This window comes from Nilaparvata lugens, chromosome 7 (assembly GCF_014356525.2).
Source record: "Nilaparvata lugens isolate BPH chromosome 7, ASM1435652v1, whole genome shotgun sequence".
Lineage (NCBI taxonomy): Eukaryota > Metazoa > Arthropoda > Insecta > Hemiptera > Delphacidae > Nilaparvata > Nilaparvata lugens.
The window spans coordinates 51,081,298-51,095,312 of NC_052510.1; the positions used below are offsets into that span (position 1 = coordinate 51,081,298).

The 14,015-nt window shown below is 34.0% G+C and overlaps 1 protein-coding gene across 1 annotated transcript in view; it reads left to right on the forward strand.

Moving 5' to 3' along the window:
* The first annotated feature begins 798 nt into the window (after positions 1-798).
* Positions 799-14,015, forward strand: part of LOC111056778 (elongation of very long chain fatty acids protein 7-like) — a 46,237-nt gene continuing 33,020 nt past the window's right edge. The window contains exon 1 of the mRNA XM_039433047.1: positions 799-1,144. The gene's annotated coding sequence lies outside the window, so the exon portion shown is untranslated. The remainder of the gene's footprint in view (positions 1,145-14,015) is intronic.

The following is a 14,015-nucleotide window of genomic DNA, read 5'->3' on the forward strand; positions in this document are numbered from 1 at the left end:
GCAGTTTTCTCATCCACAAGTATCTGGTGTCACCTGTAGTTCACCGGCTTTTCCAGACATCTGTGTAATGCATGCAATGAATAATTCACTTGTCAGCTGATTGATTATGGATTAGTCAGTCTGATTAATCCTATCTCCAGAATAGATTATATAATAGTGATATCAGAGTATGGAGAAAATTCCTTCTCCTTCCATATTATCCTTAAAAATGCAAATTTAGAAAAAAACCTTGTGTATACATCGACGCGCAGTTAAGAAAGGAAAATTCTTGTCAAATCTCATACAATTCTATCAACGCGTTTAGCCGTAAATGCGTTACATGCATGCAGACAAAAGAAAATCCGAGTAAAAACATAGACCTCACTGCGTTCGGTCAATAATTCTCTAAACTGAACTAATAAATGGCAGTTTGTGGTGGAATGAAAAATTGGAGGATTCTACCAAATACTAATTGTGCATGTTATGTAACAGATGAATCTTAAGAGTGAGAAGGAGAGTTGAAGAGTCTTCTCCCAATTTTTAAGTGAACTGTTATAAAGTTGTAGTGAAGTTTTAATGTACTGTTATAAGCGTAAAAATCATACGATTGAGTGTATCCTAATAAGAAATTGAATTGAGTGGGAGAGTCAAGTGGATGAGAGTGGGAATTGAGTTTTTCCGTCAAAGATTTTTCATCAATGTTAGAGGGAGGGAATGTGTACTACAGTGTAGTATGTAAGGTGTGTCACAAAAATGGTTGCAATGAATGACCTTGGTGGTGAGGATGGCATGACCTTGAGTTGGTGGATTCGAGGATATAGCATGTCAACATCGGTGGAGATGCACAGTGTGAGTGTGACCACTGTGACCAGTTGTACAGGAGAGAGCTGCCTATAGACAAAGCTCCCTTCGAAGGTGGTTCTCTCGGAATATTTTCGCAGTTTGCTCCCACCTGTGCAAGTCTCTCCACCAGACACCAGTCAGTACCTCACCTCAGTGCGCGCTTCACCACCGTCCAGCCAGCTTCCCTTGATCTTCACTCCTATTCAGCAAACAGACTATCAACTCCGCAAATCAAGTCCCAACGGATTACAAACAACGCATTCCTCATCATTCTCCTCTCCAGTAAACTACGCCCGGTCCACCGTGAACTTAGCAGTTGGCGGTAAGTTATCTTCAACAAATAACTTGTTTTGAATTAGAATTTTCGATAGAGACAACAAAGAATTATTCGACAAGCAACCTACTCACACCATTGTTTCTGTTATTACGATCATGGTCAACATCTTTATCGGTTCTCAACACATTCTTCCATTGTTTCATCAGAAATTCCATCCGGATTGCTTTTCCATTATGTAAAAGCTTTATTGATCGGCATCTGATTCGCTGTGTAGCAGTTGCATGATAGTATCATGCAGCCTCAGATTATTGGAAAACGAATATAGGAAAACGAGACTATAGGAAAACGAAATGTTCTCTACATAAAATTTGGATTGTTTTTTCGGATTTATTTATTTATTCATTTATTTGTTGACACAATTACAAATCTTATGAATATGATCGAGAAAGAACAACAGGCATAGCCCAAAACTATTCTGTTCCCAAATTTTGATAAAGAATAACCGTTCCTACAGTTTTTTCAGATTTGATGCCTAGAAACCGAAATCTAAGAGCTCTTAGCATCCTAAGAACTCTTTTTAAAGTTTCATCACAAAATATTTGACAGGAATATACAATATCTATAGCATTGAGTTTCAGTTGAGTAGCCCAAGTTGTCTATTGTGGGGAGAATTTGTCCATTTCACAATATTGTATTTCACAAGTTGAATTTTGTTTCGTTAAACACATGAATAGAGGAATCTGTATCGGAATATTGGGTTGAAAAATTCCATATTATCATTCATATTGAATTCCATTTGAGATAATATCAGTTGCCTGATATGAGAATTTAGTATCCATCAAGACATGAGGAAAATCAGTTCATAGTTTATTCTCACAAATTATGAATACAGATCTGTGATGAGTTCGTGCTGTGGTTGTTGAAAAGAATATTGGCGTAGGATAATCGTGAACCCTGAGGGGATCAAACATTGAGAGGTCATCTTCGAGGCGTGCTGATCATTATAACAGCCTTATTGTAGGTACCAGTACATGCAAAACTGAATGGTATCCTATCATTAACCATACTCATGAACTCATGAATTATTGTGCGTTTCGCAATTCGTTTAAGTGCGTCATCTGAGGAATATTTTAGATTCACGAGTTAGTGAGAGATAGCTAGATTTCTGCGTATGATGATCTCCGTTATTAATTTTCTACACTAATTTCAATCTCATCAGATAAATTTGCAATATTCTCTTCCATTATGCTGTGGGTGCTCCAACGTATTGATATCGGATTCATCCATTATCACATTTTAACAAATTTTAAATGTTCAATTCTTATAAGAAAATCTAAGATTTCAAGTAGAAGCTTTCTCATGATATAATTCAAGATGTGAATCATATAGGGGGAGTTATTGACAAGAAATTGAGATACCGAGTGGGTCAGGTTTTGATAGTATGAGATAACAATAAAAATCAATCTTTCCTTCAACATAGTCGGTTATTGCTATTAATGCAAGAGGGATATCTGTATTATTTATTGACAAGGCGATAGTCTTACACTCATGCTATTGATAGATTCATGCGTTGTCCAAATGAGTCTATGCGCGTGTGGATTGAAATGAGGGACAATACAAATAAATGCTAGACAGAGTAGATTTCAGTCCATGAACGGTGCAGACTGAAGTCCCAAGACCAAGGTCCAGGTCCCCGACCACTAGGCTTGGCCAGCTTGCAAAATTGTCTTTGTTAGTTATGAATCATCAAATAGGTCTAAGATCAAGAGGTGTATATTTATCTTTGAAGCCTTCAATTTGATGGTATTATAGGTCATAATCCGTAATTATATTTTTTTGGCTATTATAATAGCAGGTTACCTCTTATATCTCCTTCTGGACTACATGGATTTGGAATATTAGAATACTTCACTGAAATAAAAAAATGATTATTCTCGTAATTGGGGCGATCACTCTTAAGTAATCACATATTTATAGGGTTTTGCACCAGCTTTTTGCTCTCTCTCCTTCCTTGTTATCCACTTCTTAATTCGCAATAAAAATCATCGTCATATATAGAAAACTGTATAGAAAACTGGTCAATATTAATCGCTACTTTCTGTGATGAAAGAAAAGCCACTTTAGAAACATTAGGAGACGAGACTATCATTATTACTGGCGATGTGAACATTGACCTGCTTAACTCCGATTTCCAAACCGATGAATATAGATACATCATGACAAGCTTTGGCTTCAACTCCTATGTAAATGAACGAACACGTGTTTCATTCAACTCTTGTTCTTGCATTGATCATATTTTCATCCGGTATTCCCAATTGAAATATAATTTCAATCCTTTTGCTAAAATCCAGAACAGTGGGAAAGTTAATATAATAAGAAACTAAGCCCAGAATATAAAATAATCAACAAAGAGTTACTAAATAATGAGCTAGCAGAGGCGGATTGGTCTAGTATCTATAATATTAATGACATAGACATTGCTTTTGAGAAATTTTTGTACACCTTCACTAGCTGTATCGAGGTCTCTAGTAAAGTAAATGTTCGAAAAAAGAATTACTCCACCCCTAAATAAACCCTGATTAACTCCTCAGCTGCTGAGTAGTATAGAAAAAAATCTTCACAAAAAGACGTTATTACAACCTTATAATGAAAGCCTTGTTAAAGAAATACAGGAAACTTCGCGCTAAAATCAACATTTAATTTCAAAACTCCAAATGTATTTATTTTCAAAAAACCTTAACCAATTTAAGAGGTAATGTTAAAGAAGGCTGGAGAATCGTTAATAATCTGATCGGCGAAACGAACACAAAAAAGAAGTAAATCGAATAAAATCAATGACAGGCGCGTTGTTGAGTGAAAACATAGAAATTGCAAATGAATTGTATGAACACTTTGTTAAAATTTCAAGTAATACGCATCAAAAACCCAATACTACTCACACAAATCAAAAAGCTCAGATCATTCCAGAGACGAAGTCCCTTTAATGAGCAGTCACTCATTCTCATCTATGTTTTTCATGCCTGTATCGAGCCATGAAGTTGAAAATATTGTAAAATCTATGAAATCGAGTGGGATAAATGAGAACAAGAAGTGTGCTAGCCTCTTCCTTGACATACGAAAAGCGTTTGATACGGTTAAACATGATATATTAATATTAATCACTAAATTGTGCAATGCAGGAGTGAGGGGTGTGTTCAACGCCTGGTTCAAACGTTTTCTGGGGAATAGAACTCAACAAGTTAAAATTGGCGAATCCCTTAGTGAGAGAATGTCTATTACTTGCGATGTACCTCAGGGATCAGGACTTTCCGCTGAGTTATTTCTTGTCTATATTAATGACTTGTGCAACAGTTACCTCTATGAAGCCATAACTGCATTTGCTGATGATACCGCGCTGAGCTATTGTGCTGATAGAAAAGACCAATTAGTTCAAATGCTCACGGAAGATGTACAATCTTTAAGCTCATGATTTCAATTAAATTTCTTAGAACTAAATGCGAAAAAGTCCAATATAATAGTTTATGAGCTGCGATCTAATGTTAAAGACGCTGCTAGACCTAATTTGTTTATCCCATTGCATACCGCTTCTTGCAAATATCCCTACATGAATTGTAAATGCAATTCCATAACTGAAGTGAAACAAACCAAATACCTTGGAATAATTATGGACTCAAGCCTCACTTGGTGTCAGCATATTAATAAATTGAAAAATCACCTCAATTCAATATGTCGGAAGTTATATCACATCCGCTATCTCTTTCCTGAATATATTTTGCGCTCTCTATATTACGCGCTGATAGGAAGCAGATTACAATATGGAATCGCAGTATGGGGTGGTGCATACTATTCTACTATCAAACCACTTATTGTAGGACATAAATATGTCATGAGGACCTTAGCTAAGAAGCACCGTATAACAAGTTCATATCCCTTATTCAAAGAATGGGGTTTTCTCCCACTAAGATATTTATATTTCTATAAAGTGTTGATGATCTTTTTTATGTTAGTGGTAAACTTAATCCAGCTTGTAGCACTTATAGCTTGAGATCGACAGGGAACTGGATTCCACCCAGACCCTATAAAGAACTATCGAAGACACTACTATATATCTCACCAAGAGTGTATAACATGTTACCGTACCTTAAAAAATTAACTTGATTCCTGATAGGAATAAATTTCTTGAAATAATTTTCTTAGACTCCGAAATCTACAGTTGATTCCAATAGTGTATAATTTAAGTAAAGGACTGATTCTGAAGAATATTGACAACACACAATTAGTAATTTGTAGCCCGACCAAGTATCGTTACCATTAAATAACAAATTAAATCAAACATTTAGTATTTTAATGTAAATAATACATAAGTTTACCTCAGTTTATTATTATCTTTTTGTTCATATACAAATTATAAGTGTGTTTCTTGTTTGTTATTTTATGCTGGGACTCCCATACAGGCCTTTGCCTCGGGAGTACCTAATTATTTCCTTTTAGATGTTTGTGTGTGTGATATTTTGTTTTTGTTTTTTTCACGACATTAGCTATGTACAGACTTTTGTATCACTCAACTATTCATACAGTGTAATTAATATTATTTTATATAATATTGTTTTTTGTTCTTTTGTACACATCTTAAAGGAAATAAAAATGATTATTTATTATAATTATAAATACTGTTTCCCATAAAATTAATCTGAGGGTGGGTAATATGTCCATTAATTCGAAGTAATATTTGATAGTAGATGATGTATTAACAAAATGTCACCTTCACCGATGTTATGGGCATCCTCTACGATAAATGTTGAAATGGACAAAGTATTCAAATGATTGCATTCACTTCATCATTAGCATTGTTGAAAGATGCTTTTATCACGTGACTGAATTAAATAAATGATAATACATTTAATGTGGTCACTTTATAATGTCTTGTTTCATTCTATTACTGCTTCTTGCTCTTTCCCCCCTACACACAGAAGGATAGCCTTGTGGGGATTCCAGAAAAATCTCATTGTTACTTGTGTTATAATTTTGTAACTTGAAAAAATACATTAGAATTTGAAGTAAAATGATCATCCAGAAACTGAACTGAATAGAAAAATCAAACCTTGGAACAATATAGAACAATAGAGCCTCAGAAAAATATTCAGCGATCTTGAAACTCTCCACTTTAACTAGGTACCCAGGCTGTGCAGGATTAACATAATAAAGTTGCCTGTGACTACAATTTTTCTCCAATTGAATAACAGTAGCATCCATTATTCTTTCACTTCCTGAGAAGTAGTGAAGGTATAATATTGTGGTGATTATCCATACTGAATAAAATACTAGATATTTTCCAACCACATATTCATTAAAAGTCGAGGTACCGGTTTAGGTTGTTACACCATTATCAATCTCTGGTAAACTCCAGAGTTTGGTAAGCCGAGATTCAGTTTACCAGAGATTGATAGTGGTGTAACAACTGAAACCGGTATTTCGATTTTCAATGAATCTGTGGTTTGACAATATCAAACCTTGTCTTCTATCAGTTTCATTATTCTCCTGATTTTTTGATTGAAAAAATGATGTTTCTGAATCTTTATTAGATATTGCACTTCATATTTTCCCAATCAAATCAAAGCTTACTATAGATGGTTTATCAATAAGCAAGGACCGTAATTTGTGAAACTCACGTATAAGTGTTTATCGAACGACTATAAGTTTTAATCCAAAATCAGTGATCGATGTTATAAAACGGAGAAGTTGAAATGACAATTATTTATTACAAAGAGGAAATAACGCAATGTTTTTCGTCCTGCAAGAAGCTCAGATTGTTGAATGTGGTCAACTGCGTAATGAAACTGAATGTCTGTATGACTGCTGTTCCATTGTAATAACGTTTACTTGTTGATGTAATAACTTGAGTAAGTTTTATTGTCTCTGCACCGCTGGAAAAAAATTGCTAGTGCAAGGTCACTTATCGGGGAAAAACGTTGAACTACACAACGAAGTCGTACCAAAAAAATGCCCTGAAAAAATTCCCTAAAAAATTCAGAAAGTTCAACTGAGAAACTGATGTAGATCAGATTTCACTGAGGGTGGAATGGATATGATGTTATTAAAGTCATTGGAGGTGTATTTTTGAAGGAAATTGGAATTCATGAGTAGTGGAAGATTCAGTAGAAAGTCGTTTCAATGATAATAACATGTTTGAATAAAAACACAAGTTGACTTGAAAATGTGACCGGTGTGGTCACGAAACCTTGGTCGTGTACTAAATAAAACAGTGTAGAATTTGACTACACATTTGTGTTTTTATTCAATTATGGAACGGTTCTACAATATTCACAATGACTCAGTCGAATTTTTATAATAACATGTATTAATAAAGTGATTGTAAAGTTTTACAGGGAATTAACGCCGGTCTCCTCTGAGGTCTGTATGGAAATGATAATTACAGTAGAACTCCAATTATCCGAATTAATGGAGACCGGGACCCATTCGGATAATCAAATATTCGGAGTTTTTTTTTAAATTGCCATTGGAGAGAAAAAAGCTAAGAAAGAAAAAGAGGGAAAAAAGCCTTTTGATATTGCACTATTTTTCTATTGAATTAAATGAAAGCAACATGATATTTTCAAATGTTTTAAATATAAATAAAATGTACTTATGCACTAGTTTAGAAATGAAAATCGGAGGGAATGACAATGACAATGTACTTATGTACTAGTTTAGAAATAAAAATCGGAGGGAATGACAAAAGTGAGCGAACGCGCAAACACTGGCTTCGGGGGGGGGGGGGAAATAATAGCGCACTTGGACATTTTTTTGGACACATTTTTTTCTGAAAGTGATTCGGATAATCGGTGATTCGGATAATTGGAGTTCTACTGTAATTGAAAATGAACTGAATCTCTTTGCCAAGGGAAGCTTTGGAGCTCCATGTTGGAAAATCCAAGGTGGAAGAATCATTCGTGATTCAATTAATAAATGGGTGAAACTTGTGAGTTATATCAACAGTAGCAATATTTGATGCTAACTTGAAAGTGGACTTATCAGAAAACTAAGGAGCAGAACAAACCTGATAACTTAGATTCTAGAGAAGGGATTACTCTTGAAGATTACAATGATGAGGTTTAGTTCAACTGATACTTGATTTCAACACAATCCAGATTCACCTTCTCTTATGCATGTTGACTTCTTTTCTTCTGCACGAGTGTGCACTAACTTGTTACAAATCCAGTTCTCCCAAACATTAATTCATAATGTTATCCGACCTTCACATGTCCAAAAGAGAAGGAGATAGGAACAGCGGAACAAGATTCCTTGAATATCTCAGTTATTAAATAAGTAGGTTTACACAACTCGATTTTGAAATAATTCTTTATTCTATCAGGGTCTTAGATTTGATCTGAAGAACACGATAGGAATGTGGGTATCATTAGTCATGTAGCCATGAGAATCCAATTTGAGAGAATGTCAATAAGACAGAGAAAAATGAAAATGTCAATAGCTTCTAACACAATAATTAAAATAATTGCTAAAGTTATCTCTCATCTCAATGCACTTCTTGAGTGGAAGTTCACAATGTGTTAATGACTTATCAGGGGGAGATTAACTTTCTCATGATCAAAGAAATAGAACAGCTACAATAATACACAACAAAACGGTATAACATTTTTAGAGAGATTTGCTCCATACTATGATGAAATTATATCCATATAATATTATAATCATTTCCATCGTGATCATTGATTGTTTCAAACAGAAACTGTTATCTATTCCAGTATAGGAAAAATAACAGAACTGTAACTTCATATCATTTTATTAATTCGAATTTTTTTGGAAGTATTTTCTGCTATATGTGGATCAATATGGCTATGAAATTTTCTGTGAAATAGCATGTTTCAATCAATATTTGGATCCTGAAAACGACAGATTGAGGAAACTATGAAAGATGTAATACAGGAATCTCTTGAAAGGAAGTTCGTCGTTCGTGGACGATATTCGCATCCATATCTCAATCCTGAAAACGGTAACACACGATAGAACTTGTGTAGATACTCATGTGAAAAGATTGCTCCTTATTAGCTACGACATGAATAATTGATTTGAATTTATAATTTCATAAACTACTTGCCTCATACATGTATAAAATTATGACATCAGCCTATGATAATATTATTATTGATAAGGCTTTATAAGATCAGGCCCAGAGGACCTTATAGAGGACTTATCATACTTGATGATAAGGAGTTGGAAGATTTTCTCGATCTCCATGTAGAAGATCTCTGTAAACAGACTTAGAGTCTTCCATTTAATAGAACTTCTCTATTTTATAATTTTCAGTACTAAACTAATTTCCAGTACTAATGGAATAAGAATGGAAGAATGGATACCAATTGTCTTGTCTTGTGTATGGTGTCTCCATGGTTTTATCTAATTAGTCAAACCATGCACATCCAGTGAGTGGACGAAAAAGATATAAAAAAATACCTCTTACTAAATAAATGCAAGTTTTGAGAGAGCTGTTCACTAAAACTTTATAAACTATCAGCCTCATAAATTCAGTATTTTAAAATAAAAAGAGGTATTATGAATGATTTAATGGCACAAATCATCATAGGGTCGGTGACTCCATCTCAAAACAATAAATAGAAGCACTCAAGGATTCAGTTGAGTATTGGTATGGATTTTCTAGTTAGCTTCGAAGTTCACCTTGACCTATGACCTCTTGGATCCCACCTTGTGCGATGACCATGCAAATAAAGCATCTACATAATCGACGGATAGTCAGAGGTCAGGAGGATCGGAGCAAAACTCCATGATAGTTTATAAAATTATAGTGAACAGCTCTCTCAATACTTGCATTTATTTAGTAAGAGGTATTTTTTCATATCTTTTTCTTCTCATACAATTTCAGAATGCATCCACATACATATAAATTTTTCATATTTTTTCTTGATATCTTCTACCACTGTTGAACTGTCTGCGATTGAAAGTTTCGTTTTAATAATACATTTATTGTTCTCGTTGATTATTCGAACTTGTGGGCATTTAAGAGGAATTAAAAAGCTTCACGCCTATCTGAACCCAGAAGTGGATACTTACAATCATTAGTGAATAAAATTTATTGTTATTTTGGAACTACAACCAGAGCTTGTATCAGTTAAATGTTAAAGATAAAAAAACATATTCTATTATTCTTTTAACTTCCGTAAATTATTGGAACTCATTTATACAAAGTGTTTGAAAAAGAACTCCCTAGTTTTAGGTATGAATTCAATGTGTATATTGATGGAAAACTACATCAACAAGTACATACAATGAAAGAGAGAACCTTCAAGTTTTGTCTAAAATCAGTACACTTCAACATGGGATCCATTTGTTGCCCTGCACACGTCGAGACGATATTCAAGTTCTCGTCATGTATTCACCAACATATCAGGTGTAACTGTCCCAACCACCGTGATGATTCTCACCCGTAAATGGTTCATGTCTCGGATTTTTTCACTTTACTCAACATTTTTCATGTGTCCCCAAAAAAAGTCCAGAGGGGTCAAGTCCGGGCTTCGTGGTGGCAAGCAATTGGGCCAGCTCTCCCTATCCACCTTCCCGGAAAGCCCGAACTCAACTGAGGGAAATGTTCCCTGCCGCCGTCTCAAGGTCAAGCAGGTCTGCTAACTGCAGGGGGACAAAACTTAGACTGTTGCTGAATCAAACACCACAAACTAGAATAGTGTAAATCATTTTTTACAGATTCTATGACGTATTAAAGCTAGGGAGTTCTTTTTCAAACACTCTGTATTATTCCTTAAAAATTCACTCAATTTTCTATTTGATATTCAAGGAGCCTGGGTCGATTCTATTTGTCTTCACAATCTATGTCAGTTTTAGAATATAGAACAACAGTAGCATGAAATAATATTCTCCGCAGTTGACGGAAAGAGTCACGAGTCTGAGGACTTCATATAGACATTACACAAGTGACCCCGACCAGTAGCTGAATACTGTACTGCAACACACTCAACCATTAAATATTTCTCTAACTATTCATTAGTGTCAAAGTGTCTCATCTACAAAACAATTCAATATTATTCTATTTCTGATGTCTATTATCTATTAAAATGGTTGTATAGTTGTCTTTTTCTTTTTATTTTCTTTTTATTTAGTATAATCATGAAATGAGTAAAAGTTACCGTACAAAGTGAATCCACACTAAAACTATAATATTCATTATGCATATGTTTTGATGGATTAGTTTTGAGAATTGATTATCAAAAGGATTACTTTGTCTCCCGTCAAATCAAAGTTCGTAGTTTCATAAAATTGTATCATGCCTCAACTAACTTAATCATACTAAAACTAACTAACTTTATCGTACTTTATCTAACTAACTCTTATCATACTTTATTTAACTTTTATATTTTTCGAGGTGTGCTAACATCGTGTTTACTTAGCTATTGATCAAATAATGTCTATAAAATAATACAGGTCATGACACTCGTGTTTCTCATGGAGCGGCCATTATGTGGGGTCTTTATGGCGGTACGTTTGAAATATTCCAATCTGCTATCATGTATTATGCTTTTTAAAAACAATATTCTGTTTCAGATAATATGTAAATTCAGGTTTTCGATTTTTTAATAATGGAATTTCAATAATAAATGGTTCAATAATTCATTATTTATCATTAAAAATTGTCTTTATTCTTGTAACTTGTTATGATAGGCATGGGGAGAAAAGGCTATCCTCAAAAAGAGTTTGAAGTTCCCAATCTAAAAATCAAAATTTCAGTTACTAGTTGGAATCTAAATATTATTATTCTGTGGGGATAATTTATTTTACAATTCAAAGCCGAACAATATTTCTTGAACAATATAACAAAATGAACATTATCATGTTGTTCAATCTATAATGATAACAGCTGATAAATTTGAAAATTGGTGAACTAGGACCCCATAAAATGGCGATCTTGCAATGCATCACGGGATTGTGTCATGACCTGTATTTTACTTTGCTATTGATGTTTTGTTGGAATGTTTCATACTATCCGAGATCAGATCAAATTTGGGAGAGGAATAGCACAATATTACCTTATTTTTTCTCTCCCTATCATTTTTATGATGTAGGCCTACTTATTGTATGAATCAATAAAGATCATGAATACCATCCCTTGATTTACTCTTAGAAAAAACACTTCAATCAATCATGCTCCTCATATGAAACACTTACTATAAAAGAGCTTATAAATTGATCGAAAATGAAACGCATTATGTTGATTTTATGAGGCCATTGACATTACCATTCAAATCGATGCACTTCCGATAATATGCTCGGCAAAAACTCAACTGATCTAGTTTTCCGTGTAGCGGAATGGTGAAATTTGGCATTCGTGACAGGTTTACAACCGTTTTTTGTTCAAGGTGCTTATTATGTTGGAATGTCTTGAAGCAGCACGAAGCCTCTATTTCCATTGATAGTATTAAAGTAGTCATTTAAATTTCACTCATCTGAATAGGCTGCTACCGTCTGCTTCTGGAAGTGGCTTCGATTTAATCAATTAAGAATGTTGTAAAAAACTAGTGGAACACGTTCTTATACGTTTCGTAGTAGTTTACCATTGATATTGCAGAAAGACTATTCATAACCGTAATTTCGTGGGTGTGATGCCTGGAAGCGTTATGATGTAATCATATGATAATAAACATTAAGCGCACGCATTGAAATGCACAAGTTGCATTCAACTACATTGTTGAAACTTATATTCATTTGAAATAATTGTTGTCTATAGGTTTTCGGGTAACTGTAATTGACTCATTTCGGCGCTTTTCAATGTGAAAACAGAAGCTCAGAGACTTTCAATAATGAGCTTACAAGAGCTTAAAGCTAGTGGAATTGAGGTAACTCATTCAATCTAGATATTAGAGAAGTTCTAGAAGTTAGAACTCAATATGAAATCATAGATTTATTGAGCTGTCTATGAGTCATATAAGTTGAACGCTTGAGATTAAACGCTTATCTCACCAGATTCCTTACTTATGAAGTGGTTTTCAATTATTATACGAAAACTCTTATTTCTACCAGTCATCCACAAAAAAATCAAAATCAGTAACTGATAGAAAAACCATTTTTACAATGTGTGAGGGTATTGATATATTTACTATAGAAATTTGCGAATATTTCATAAAAATCTCACTTGTTAGCTGCCACATGTTACAAAAACTTTACAAAATGACCTTTTTTCTGAATCTCCTTTTCTCAATTTTTTTAAAAATTCTCGATATCAGTTAAAATGAGAGGGAACGCAGGGTACCAATCAGTCCATAGTGAATAAATATCTAATTTTCAGTAGGATGAGCAATACAAGACAAAATAACTTTCAAGTGATAGTTATTGTATCACCAGATAAGTATCCAGGGTAAGTGTGATATTCTCTTTTGGAGTATCAGAATAGTCACTGAAAGGTTTATGAACAGATTTAAAATAGAAGAAAAAATCGGAAGTTGATTGAAGTTCACAGGTATTGAGTTCACACAGAATCTGTGCTATTGTGAAGAATTCTATCATTTTGAAAATTGAGTTGGGGAACACTTTCTTTGGTGCTATTTTTATGAAACCTTCATCAAATTTGAGAATCCGGTATAGGACTCGTTTTGATTTTCTGTCAAATTCAACATTTTCTCAGTCTTGAATGGAAGGTTGAATTTTTAAAATCAGAATAACCTGACAAGTAGACCTATAATATTAATGGATTGGTGACGAACACTTCTAGCTGTGTGAGGTTGATAAAAAAGTGCAACCAGTTTTGCTACCACTGCTTCCATTGTATTCGATTTTAATTATTGAGAGACCAGCCTGCCTCCTGCCATTATATCACATCATTGTCTGGGCACTGATCATACACGATGTAATGAAAATAATGTGTGCATTTCATGTT